The sequence below is a fragment of the Anser brachyrhynchus genome, assembly GCF_964034855.1.
Source record: "Anser brachyrhynchus genome assembly, chromosome: 6".
Lineage (NCBI taxonomy): Eukaryota > Metazoa > Chordata > Aves > Anseriformes > Anatidae > Anser > Anser brachyrhynchus.
In genome coordinates this window covers 4,028,640-4,040,233 of record NC_137700.1, presented here as the reverse complement: position 1 = coordinate 4,040,233, position 11,594 = coordinate 4,028,640, and the positions used below count along the sequence as shown (strand labels likewise).

At 38.4% G+C, this 11,594-nt stretch overlaps 1 pseudogene across 1 annotated transcript; it reads right to left on the bottom strand.

Moving 5' to 3' along the window:
* Positions 1-258: 258 nt before the first annotated feature.
* On the bottom strand, positions 259-11,203 carry LOC308196962 (ubiquitin carboxyl-terminal hydrolase 42-like; annotated as a pseudogene). Its single transcript has 15 exons — positions 10,975-11,203; positions 10,067-10,267; positions 8,871-8,981; positions 8,608-8,710; positions 8,377-8,444; positions 8,150-8,220; positions 7,533-7,615; positions 6,192-6,303; positions 5,691-5,831; positions 5,397-5,497; positions 4,795-4,936; positions 3,406-4,115; positions 2,947-3,035; positions 1,518-2,618; positions 259-1,019 (listed from the first exon to the last, which is right to left on the bottom strand). The product of its transcript is annotated as a ubiquitin carboxyl-terminal hydrolase 42-like (transcript).
* Between the last annotated feature and the right edge of the window lie 391 nt (positions 11,204-11,594).

Sequence of the window (11,594 nt, the reverse complement as noted above, 5' to 3'; positions counted from 1 at the left end):
CCGCCTAGAGGAGCGAGAGAGAAGAGCGTAAAGTCACTGTAAATTCAAAATTCCAGAGACGCACTAGGAGTTTATAAGAGAACCTGACTAATACATACTTAAGCGATCTACTATGAGCACTGTCAAGAAGGAGGCAGAAAGAGCATGCTCAGCGTTTACCTCACCTGGAAGTCATTTTACTTTGAAACAAATCATTTTCCAGTAACGCAGACAGCATCTATAGTGTGCTTTGTCATCAATACTGGCAACAAATCCAGCAGTCTAACAATTAGATGTATATTGAGGTAGAACAACAAAGAAGTTTTGACAGTATCATAATTTGTGCAGACATAAAATTCTTTCCGCTTAAACCCAATGCAAATTTGGAGACTCTTTACATGGCTTCCATCAGCGCATTCCTCTATATTCTTAAACCTATAATAGCAGGGAAAAAAAGAAAAAGACAAAAAAAAAAAACAAAAAGGAGAAAAAAAGCAGGATTTTTACATAGTACATATTTTTACATATTACATAGTTTACATATCCCTCCACATGCTGTTCTGAATAATAGCCAAAATATTCATAGCCACTGTATTTGTTCTCCCCACACAGCTGAAAAAACAACATTTGAAACATATTTTTCAAAACATATTTTAATATCCAGCAGACTGTTCAGTCATCAAGCATTTAAAGACTGTTTTAGATAATCTCTAGATTAATCTAAAAGGAATCCCATAAACATGCTGCAGCCGCTTACCTTTAATATACTCGCTGGATGCGATGTTTCTTCCTTTCACCTGCACTGGAAGGCTTCCCTTCCTTGTGAGGTTGTTTACTGCCCTCACTTCTGCATTGCTCTCATAAAGAGCCATCTGGAGGATGGGATTCTTCCTTCTTCTCCCGGGTTTTCTTCTGGAAACGAGGATCTAAGTGTTCCAAGAAGCCTTTCACTTTCCTGATGTTTCTCCTTTTTCTTCTTTTTGTTACGCTTGCGATTGGCATTGTCAAAGTGGAGCGCAGAGAAATACAAATCATAAAGTCTGAAAGAAACATGCAAGTTAAAAAGAGAAAAAAAGATGTGGCACTTGTTGCATACAGGAAACTTTATTTATTTTACCACAGGCGATGATTTGCCGCATGTCAGCTATTTTGTGGTACTTTGTGCACATGTAACTTCCTTTAGATGCAGCAAACTTAAGCCCTCAGATTGAAGGACCATAGGTCCTGGTTGGTACACAGATCATTAACAATGGTTAGCTCTGGAATATGTGCAAGTAAAAAAAAAAAAATATTTTAACCTAATCCAGAATGGTGTGCAGATGTGATTCGAACTACGTGGTCCAAAGCTAGTGCTCTGACACAATTCAGCAATACCTTTCCTGTCTTCACTGATCAACCTAATGATCCCCAGTCATGATCCCCAGCCAGATTATGCTATCTAAATAACTCAGAAACTATGAAAAAAAAAACAAAACATGAGAAGCACCCAGAAAAGAATTAGGAAAAAAAATGCTGATTAGGCTGGAATCCCTGCTTACTTGGAATCCTTCTCTCCCTGTTTATCTTCAGACTTCTTTTTCTTCTAGAACTTCTTATATTTTTTCATGTTTTCACCACCTAAAACCTCCTTTTCTACCTTTCTGCGTTGCCTTTCTATTTCACTTTCACTACCTTCTGCACGAGTATATTGTCTTTTTCTGTTTCCTTCTTTTGCCTTTTTCTGGCGACAGTTCTCCAAATGAGCTGACACAGGTGGAAGTGCATGTCTCTCACGCGAATGTTTTCCAGAATGTTGCTGAGCTACTGAGCAACGATGTGAGTCTGCTCTGGGTGTGCTAAAGTGATGTACATCTTCCTCTCTCAAGAGGGAACCGTGAGGCCATCTGCTTTTGTAATGATAACGCTTATGTGACCTGCTGGAGTAAGTCTGAGTCAATTTGTCAAAGTCTTTATCACCGTGAGAGAACTTTCTCTCTCTACTGTCTCCTGCTGCATGAGGTGAATAGTAATCCTTGTAATAGCTACATTTTTCCCATTTCCGTGGTTCATCTTGATAGTATCTTTCTCTGCTCCAACTTCTTTCCCCTTTGGAATGGTAATATCTAGCGCTATCTTGTTCTGATCTTCCTCTGCTTCGAGATCTGTACTTTGAATATTTTACTGGTCTTCTGCCATTATCAGGGCTGTTCCTTTCACTATGGGAAGATCTGTACCTGCTTCCCTCCCAATACTCCTGCTTGTGACGCTTTTGCTTAACAACTTCCACACTCCGAGAGCACCTTCTCTTGCTGGAATGACCATCTTTTTGACTCTCCTTCTCTTCAGTAGGAGAATGTTCCCTCTTTCTCTGGTAACGCTCTTTGTCAGATTTTTTAGTCTCGTCCTTTGTATCTTGGCATCTATCTGTAATAGCTAAGGAGGAAAGGTTTTTAGAACTACATTCACTGTCAGACTTTAGAGGGGAAGTTTGCCGCAATTTCTCACCAGTCTCAGAAGACTCTTTGATGTAGAAAACATTTTCTTCTGAAATCAGTTCATGTTCTTTTGATCTTCTTGGTTTCTCCTTGTCTCCACGGTCATCACATTGGTACTGTTCAAGGTATTCATCATTCTCAGTAGATTTCGGAGGTCCCGGGACACTGCACAAAATAAAAACACGTTTCCGTCTCCCTCCACCTGCTGCTCTGAGAAAAAAGGGGTGGGGGCGACGGGGGAACAGCCAATGTTTCTCCAGATAATGGAGAAAAACGGAAAAACATTCTATGAAGAAACACAAGTTCTCCGCGAGGCACCAGCCTGCATCAGAGTGCTATGCACAGTGTCGATCATTAGTTCTGTTCGCAACACTGGCCATACAGTACGGAATTCTACTGATTTAAATCCTTCCATTAAATAGTATTAGTAGACAGATAAAACCGCAATGAACTTCCACAAAATCTTGTCTTAATCAGACTGTGCTCATTTTACCTTCTTTCCTCTGACAAGCTGTTCAGCTGGCTGGCCGTGAGGGATTCCATGATGACTTCTCGAGGGACTGGAGGCATAGCTCCAGGCATCTGCAACTAAAACGCACAAGTCAGCAGACAGAAAAAATACCATTTGTGCTGAGGACTAGTCTTCTCAGAATTTCTACATTAAATGCTAAGCAAGATCGCTTTGTGTTGTATGCATTATCTACACTTCAAAGATAACGCCAACTCACCTCCCAAAATCTACTTTATGAAACTTAAGAATTTTTATCTCAGCTCAGCTTAAGCTGACAAGTTCTAATGTCAGCTCAGCTCTGCAAATTCTAATGGCATAATATCACAAAGGGTTACGATCAAATTTGTGCTGTGTTTTCTCAGCATTTCGCCTGAATTAGGAACATGATAAACACTCCCGAATACATCGTGGGTGAGAAATTCTCGATGGAGCAAACTACTATGTTTCAAGCAATCCGTTTGTTTTAGAAAAGAACATCTCACAAGGTTTAACAGGTTCAACTTGGCAAGTGGAATCATCAAGTTTCAGTCCGTTTTCTTTAGATTCATGAACTAAACTAATAGCACCATTCAGTGAATCAGTGTTTGGCAGCTCATGCTGGGATCTTCCTTCATCAGCATTCTGACAGGAAGAATGGGAATTCTGCGATGTACGGACTACCTTTCCAACCAAAATTCCACATTGCATTGCAATTCCTTTTAAATAAGCCCTTTGACTCCTCCTCAGATTTTCCTGAAGATTCTGCACCGTAAGGGACTGTGTTATCAGAGCTGAGTTTAGGATTTCCATTCACCTTTGGCTCCACAAAAATTTCAGCAGAAACTCTTTTTTTTTTTTTTTTGTATTTGTATTTGCTTCATTTGCTTTACCGAATTTGTGATTGTGGATGAAGGAACAGCCTTGTAGAGATCTTCATCCTCCACAGCACTGCTAAGACAGTCAGGCTGTGACACAGTCTGACGAGCAGGCAATTTATTGTGAATACTGATGGTGATCTTCTGGTTTTTTGACGTATCAGTAATTGAAGGCCTGGTAATCGCCTGTTCTTGAACACAGGCCATTGGTGGTGCTGAAGATGGCCTTTTTAGGGTGACACCAGTGGTATTTGCATCCTCTTTTATGGATCCATTTCCATTTAAACGACTTGAATTCTGTATTTAAAAAGAAGAAATTGCAAGACGGGTTAATGGAAACACTCCATTTAACATTTTTAAACATGTCATTCTCCTACTAAGTATTTCTACAAATGGTCTTAACACCTAAAAAGCAAAAAACACTGCCCTTAAAAGATAAATGCAAGTCCCATAAGTGTATTTAATTCCTCCTTTTGGTTTACTGCATATTGATATCAAATTAACATCATTTTTGAAAACCATCCAAACAACTTAACATTGCCTAAAGCTATTCCCAAATATATTTAGTTTCCCCTTTAAACATACCCCAAAAAGCCTGGAATAATTGTTCTGGTGCTCAGGAATAAGACAATTTGGTTTCCCTGTCTTAGCTAAAGTGACGTCGATAGGAAAAACAAGTCCTCTTTTAAATGATTCGAGGATTAGTACACTCTACTTAAATTGTCAAAGAGCGTAGCTCTCTGTGCTTTACAAAGCTGTCTAGGAGGTATAAACAATGGAGTCGCATGGCTGCGCAATTCAGCAGTAACCACTGTTTGAATGACTCTGGCTGTAGCATGAGGGCTGTGAAGACAGCTGCAGCGTGGGAAGGAAAACAAAACAAAGATGCCAAAAACCAAACAAAAAACCCCACACCAAACCCCAAACCCACTGTCCGTTTGGTGCCATTATCTGCCCTCCCGCTTCCCTAAATTACCTTAATCATATGAGGAGGAAGTCGTGGTCCCAGAAATCCAGCCTGCTTACTGTTAGCCCCCCGCTGACCAGGGGGGAATGAACAGGGATAAGACGGTGCTGCTAAGTAAAAAGCACGTTCTCCGAGCGTCAAATCATAGCGCCTTCAGAAAAGAGCAGTGATCTCAGTTTAGTTTTTCTTTCGGCCTACTCTTGGATTAAATCCCATCCTATAATTTTATAGGAACAGTTCATACGATATGGAAGCCTTCTCTACAGAAGACTTAGCCAAGACTACAAACTGAAAAGTAGGTAACAGTCTTCCTACTATGACTATCACTTTCAGAGCAATAATTCATTCTTACACCACAGATGGCCTTCATTTCTCTCCTTCTCTAAATTAGCCAGCTACAGATAACACATATACAGCAATTTACACAAGTGCTGCAGTTTAAGGCCAAGCAACAAAAGATAATAAATGACAGAGAATTTCAGGTTAGACAGAACTGAATTAGAGAAATAATCAACTTTTCCTGGGAGAGAAAGAAAAACACTTGCAAAAAGAAAAGTATCAATAACAGGAGAGTAAATCTCTTCTGAACACATTTGAATACTTGTTATTACCTGATATAAAAAAGTAAGTAAGCTTGCTGACCAAGAACTCTTTTAATGTCAGTACGGACTACTTTTGCATCATTCATCTGATACCAAAGTCCATTACCAGCCTGCAAATAAAGACAACGATATCTTTAGATGAATTGCATGTTTTCCAAATGAAATCACAGATAGCAATAAAATACACACGTGTCAAATAAACATATAATGAAATCTTTTTCCCTAGAAACAGTACTACTAGTAACACTTGAACTGGTTTGCCAGCACAACCTTTACCCTGTTAGAAATGATGTTGACTTCTACCTTTATGTAGCATACATAGTGTCCTGAGCGACAGTTGATACCATGATGCACCAGCACCGCATATAAGGCATAGAGGAGTGGTTCTCCACTTGATTGAGACATGTAGGCTCGGAGGTCCAAATACTCAGGATATTTTACTTCCTAAAGAGAGACCAAGAAGATAGAAAAATTATATCAGAGTACTTCGCGGACTAGCCAGAGAAAAACACTTCCAAAAAACAGAGACTGGAATTATATGAATATATCTCTTGATTCACTAAAAATAAGTCTTCCCATAAGCAACGTTTAATACTAGAAGTTGCAGACAACTGTTTTCTGATGAATTAGCCTTCTCAGAGGAAAGTATATGCTTCTTGTCAAGCAGGAACTTTACTGATATTAAGAGAAAGAATAAGCCGTAGTCGTTAGTCTACAATTATTGTCTGAAAATATTAACAACTTTCAGCTTTGGGGGATGTCCCATTACATGATGACAAAGTTGCATTACAGCGGGAAATATACCTTGTTGATCTTTCCACCTGTGAAATCTGCAAATCTTTTCAGTGATATTGTGAGAACGTTGGAAGAACGGTGTATGGTAAATCTCTTGGATGCAGGAACCATCTTTTTACACCTTAAAAACAAGCAGAGACAAGTGTTTGAAAGCATCATCTTTTTTGCCCCCAAAACAAACTCGTTTTAATGTCTCATGCATGCTTATGCTATTTGAATGATATTTACTTGCATCATATGTTTGGTTTTTTCTTTTCATAAACCCATGCACTGCATGTCACGTTTGTTAATACAGAGAAGAAGGTAAGTTTTACCAACAACTCAGAGCATAGCGGGAACAGGAATCTCTCACGAAAGCGTATTACCAGGGAGTTATAAAATATAAACAAAAAATAGTAAAAATGAGTTATATATAAGACTAATAACAGTTATCAGCAATGGAAAAAGTACTGTACATGTGCAAGGCCTTTCCTTTTAAACTCACAAAAAGACGGAAAATTCTGGCTTTAAGTGTGACTGAACCGATCACACCTCAAAGAGCACATTAAGGAAGGACCATGCAATTCAGATGTGAGGTGCTATTACAGTTCTTTCTCTTCCTCAGACATCACTTATGAGAATCCTGAATACGCTGCATGTTGCTTTCTAGGATCCGCAGGCCAAGACGAACCTGGGATTAAATTGCTTTAATAACCTATTGGACGCTCTTGATTCGACACCCTAATTTCCTTAGTATCCAACAACAAGAAGTGGATACTGCATTTTTCATTTAGAGGGGTCAGGCATGAATTCTACAGAACTGAGCCGGGCACTCTGTGCTTTTCTGAGGGGATGTTTGACTAACAGCTTGTTTTGCCAAACCATCTTATGCAAATGTTCAATTGTTTCTCACATACGTAGAAACATCTTACATATTGATCAGCACAGAGAGCGCCTGAACTCAACAGGCTTTCCCTGTGCACGGGTTAGGCTTAAGGGAGCTCATTTCGGACATTAGTCCACATCGACAGGTTTCACAGTTCAAGAGCTGTGCAAGACGCTGTTTAGTGAGCCAGCACAGGCTGCTAACATTCATTACCACAGAGCCAGCTCACATTCCCTGACACTCAATCTAACTTTGTTTCACAGTGAACGCTAGGACCTGTAGGAACCTGCTGCTGCCTTCCACTCCAAATCATTCTCCATAGCTCCTTGCTTCAGCTCACCACTACTAGAAAATGAAGCAACAACAACAACAACAATGCTGCGTCTCCTTATTTCTAAATGAAGTTAAAGGATAACTTACGCTCTAAGTCATGTAATATATAAAACTAATATCTAGTATTAAGACATAATTAGTAATAATCTTACTCGCTACATTTATAGCAATTCTCTCCATCCAGCTCTTCAGGTTTCACAAATAGTTCTAGAGCTCTGGTAACAGATGAAACCGCCTAGAGGAGCGAGAGAGAAGAGCGTAAAGTCACTGTAAATTCAAAATTCCAGAGACGCACTAGGAGTTTATAAGAGAACCTGACTAACACATACTTAAGCGATCTGCTATGAGCACTGTCAAGAAGGAGGCAGAAAGAGCATGCTCAGCGTTTACCTCACCTGGAAGTCATTCTACTTTGAAACAAATCATTTTCCAGTAACGCAGACAGCATCTATAGTGTGCTTTGTCATCAATACTGGCAACAAATCCAACAGTCTAACAATTAGACGTATATTGAGGTAGAACAACAAAGAAGTGTGACAGTATTATACTTTGCACAGCAATAAAATTCTTTCCCCTTAAACCCAATGCAGACGTGGAGACTATTTACAGGGGTTCCACAGAAGGACAAAGTCCAATCCACTTTCTAACCACCACCAAGCTCTTATATTTTAACATTGTACGTGGTTTGGTTTTTTAAGTTAAACAAGTTTAATTTAGAAAGTTATACATGTACTTAAACATCATGAATTATATTTACAAAACCTCCTACCTTTACATCCAAAGTGATATCAAGAAATGCCTCATACGTATCCGAAACTGCTTTGCAATTCAAGCACTTCACTGGAAGCAAAATATAAATGCTTAACAACACGTGAAGGAGACTAACTGTCCACATTCAAGTTGTCGATAGATACTACTTCAGACAAACTACAGACTGCTTTACTACCGACAAAAGACACAGATCAGTTCTAAGGACAGGAATATTTTTAAAAGTACCTCTTGATCTTAGAAATCCTCCAAATATTTGATGAATGATGGTGGTAGCTTGAGAAGATCTGTCCAATCTGGAAATAAATTATAATCAGACCTCAGAAGATTTAAGGCACACAGTTAACTCTTCAAAGAGTTTTATGAAAACCAAGGATGACCTAGACTTTCAGTTTTGATAGTAAATAAAGGCCTAAAAGGTGCTAGAGAACGTATAAAAGTGAATTTGTTTATGCTTACTTGGTGCTTCCATTCAAGCACGCTTCCTGCATAGCATCAACAGTATAGCGCAAGAACTCGTGTGCGTCTTCTTGACTGCCAAAACGGAAATGTTGTCCTATTCCTAAATAAGAAGATGATAGTATTCACCTCATTTAAAAATGAAGTAATTCTCCTGTTTCTAAAATCTCTCTTCTTTACAGTGTTAAAACCATTTATACACATCAAATAATTATTTGAAGATTACAAGATGCTGAAAAAGAAACACATCTGAAGCCACTTACGACTGAGATTATTGATAACACGCGTAGGCTCGATGGCATCAACAGTGCAACGCAGGGCCTGGTTAATGTGAGTCTCCATCGTGCACATCATGCAAAAATCTTGTTCACGACCTGAAGAGTGAAAGAAGAAAGCATCCCAGTCTAGCGAAACAGACATAACTACAAACAAACATATAAGTAACATTTAAACTATAGATACAATATCCACTCTCCTTGTCCCAACAGTCTCCTAACATTTCATTTCACACAACTTTATAGAATAAAAATATCCATTAAGCCTGTATTCAAGTGCATTTTGTGATGAGAAATCTAAAAGACTACTGCAAAGTCACGTTTGTAAAGGCTGACAGGAATGTGAACTCCACAGGTTGCAAAATGTATGAGGAAAGAATATTTGACCTTGATGATACAGCATTAAGAGAACGTGGGTTATTTTCAGCACAGTGCTGTCAGGTGAGCTTCATGATACAGAGCTACGAGTCCTTTGGGAGAAAGGAAAAATTACAGTAATGTATGTAATAGTACTTCTGCCCTCCTTTTTTCAACAGGATTCTTAACTGAAACGATTTCTATATACAGGAAGAAAACAGTTAAATTTCTAGGTATCGATACAAAGATACCAGCCTAAAAAGCATACAGGTTTAGTACAACATTTACTTTATAGTACAACATTTTATTTAGGACAAAATCAGTCTAGATTTTAATACAGTCCCACAAAAAAATCTAGTCGTGTTCATAACAGCTCATATTGCTTTCTAGGTTTTTTTTGTTTTTTTTTTTTTTAATTGGTTCAACAACGAACAGACCATTTATTGTAGTGCATTATGGAACCTCGGCTGTGCAGACTAAAGACCTATGATGCCAACATCCTAAATTTTATTGCCTTTCTAGCAGCAGGAAGCCCAAATAGCCCAAATGCCAAATGTTCATTAAATGCATTACTGTCCAATGCACTTCATTATTCCCATGAAGCAAGAAAAGATCCTTTTAAAAAAACAAACAAACAAACAAACAAAAAAAACACATGGTGCATTAAACGCACTCCATATGCTATTCCGAGCCCACTGCTAATACAATGCTCAAAGCCAGCGTCTACAGGTAAAATCAGGCAAGTAAGTTTGTCTCACAGAATCACTGCTGTTCTTTCACCTTCACAGCTATCCAACAGATTTAAAATACTGTTAGAAAGTACTCACATGACTGGCTGTGCTCAAGAGAAAGCATGTAATTGGCAAGTGGGGGGGTGTAGGTCAAACACTGTAGAGTAGCATTAAGAAAACACGTGTTGCCAAGATTGTACAGGCCAACTCCAACACTTTGTGTTTCTTGCCAATCCATACGTATCTTCTCAGGTGGAAAAAGAATCCTTTGTGGCGGAGCAATTCCATCATTAACAACTGCAAGAAAGTTATATTTAAAAAGAGATTTTGTTTGTTTGTTTCTAAGAAAGGTATTAAGTATATATAGGTATAGTGAATATATAAAGTATATATAGGCATAGTAAAAATACTATTCTGCGGGAGCACCTAGAGGAACTAGCTACAATCCAAAACAGAAAAACTTATTGCAGACACCTTTAATACCGCCATATTCAAATTGGCTGGTCAACACAACGTTTTGGGAAAAAAAAGTTTAGTCAACCATTTTAATTTCTTCCTTATTATATGCTTTTTTCCTTATTATAACTTCAACCACAAACTTAGACTTGAAATTATATGGTAATAAATGCAAGGACAATGTAAAAACAAATAACTAGGAATGACGGTACCCCTACAAATATCAGATCTTTTCCTGAGCAATCTTAACATTCAAAAACCTGTGAATAATGGAACCTGTGAATAGCAACAATCAAACACTTTTCTTTGCAAAACAGAAAAGATATGGATGAATCAGTGCATTACAAAATGCTCCCCACATTTCTCTGTCGACTGTAAATATATCAAAATTAATTTCTGTAACGTCAGTCACTTCAGTTGCCTTAGGAGAATCGCTTTGGAAGTCTTTATTCACAGTAGTCCTGTTCTCTATCAGTGCAACAAGCAAGAACTACCACTTTCTACTTTTGTTTTGAAGAAAACGGAGGCAGGATAAAGCGCACACTTACTTAGATCTCTTTGGGCAAAAGGCTTAGATTTTTCAGAGGATCTACAATAAATAGCACCTCCACATCCTTGGGCCACAGAGACTTGGCTTGAATCTTCTGCAGGTGGTATCCGGCCCCAGTTTGCGGTGCGTGACATCAGTTTTTTAGTACTCGGTTTCTTGGATTTGCCAGACCGCCTTGAAGATGGCTTTTTAGACTTTGAAGATTTGGGCTTGTTAACTATGGTCATTGTTCTCATCTGCGACAGAGACAAATGTTCTGGCTGACGTAAGAATACCAAGAAGCATTCCAAGAAGAAAAGAGTAGTAGAAGTCCTGTCACTTAATCTCAAAGAAACGGCCTTGAAGAACTAAATTGCTGGTATGAATGATTTAAAAGGAATCCCCAAACTAAACACACAAAGGAAAAATTTCCATCAAAACTCTATCAGTATTACTTTTAGCTTCTGCAGAACTAGTGGCTGATGCCATTTCTTTCACTTTCGTAGGATTTTAATCCATTACAACTCTGGAGTCTTTTTAATATAAAAATGCAAATGACATTCTCTGAGGGGAATCAGTTATTTATTGCATTTTTGGAGCTTTGCAATTATCTATTAATTATTACCTATTATCTAATAG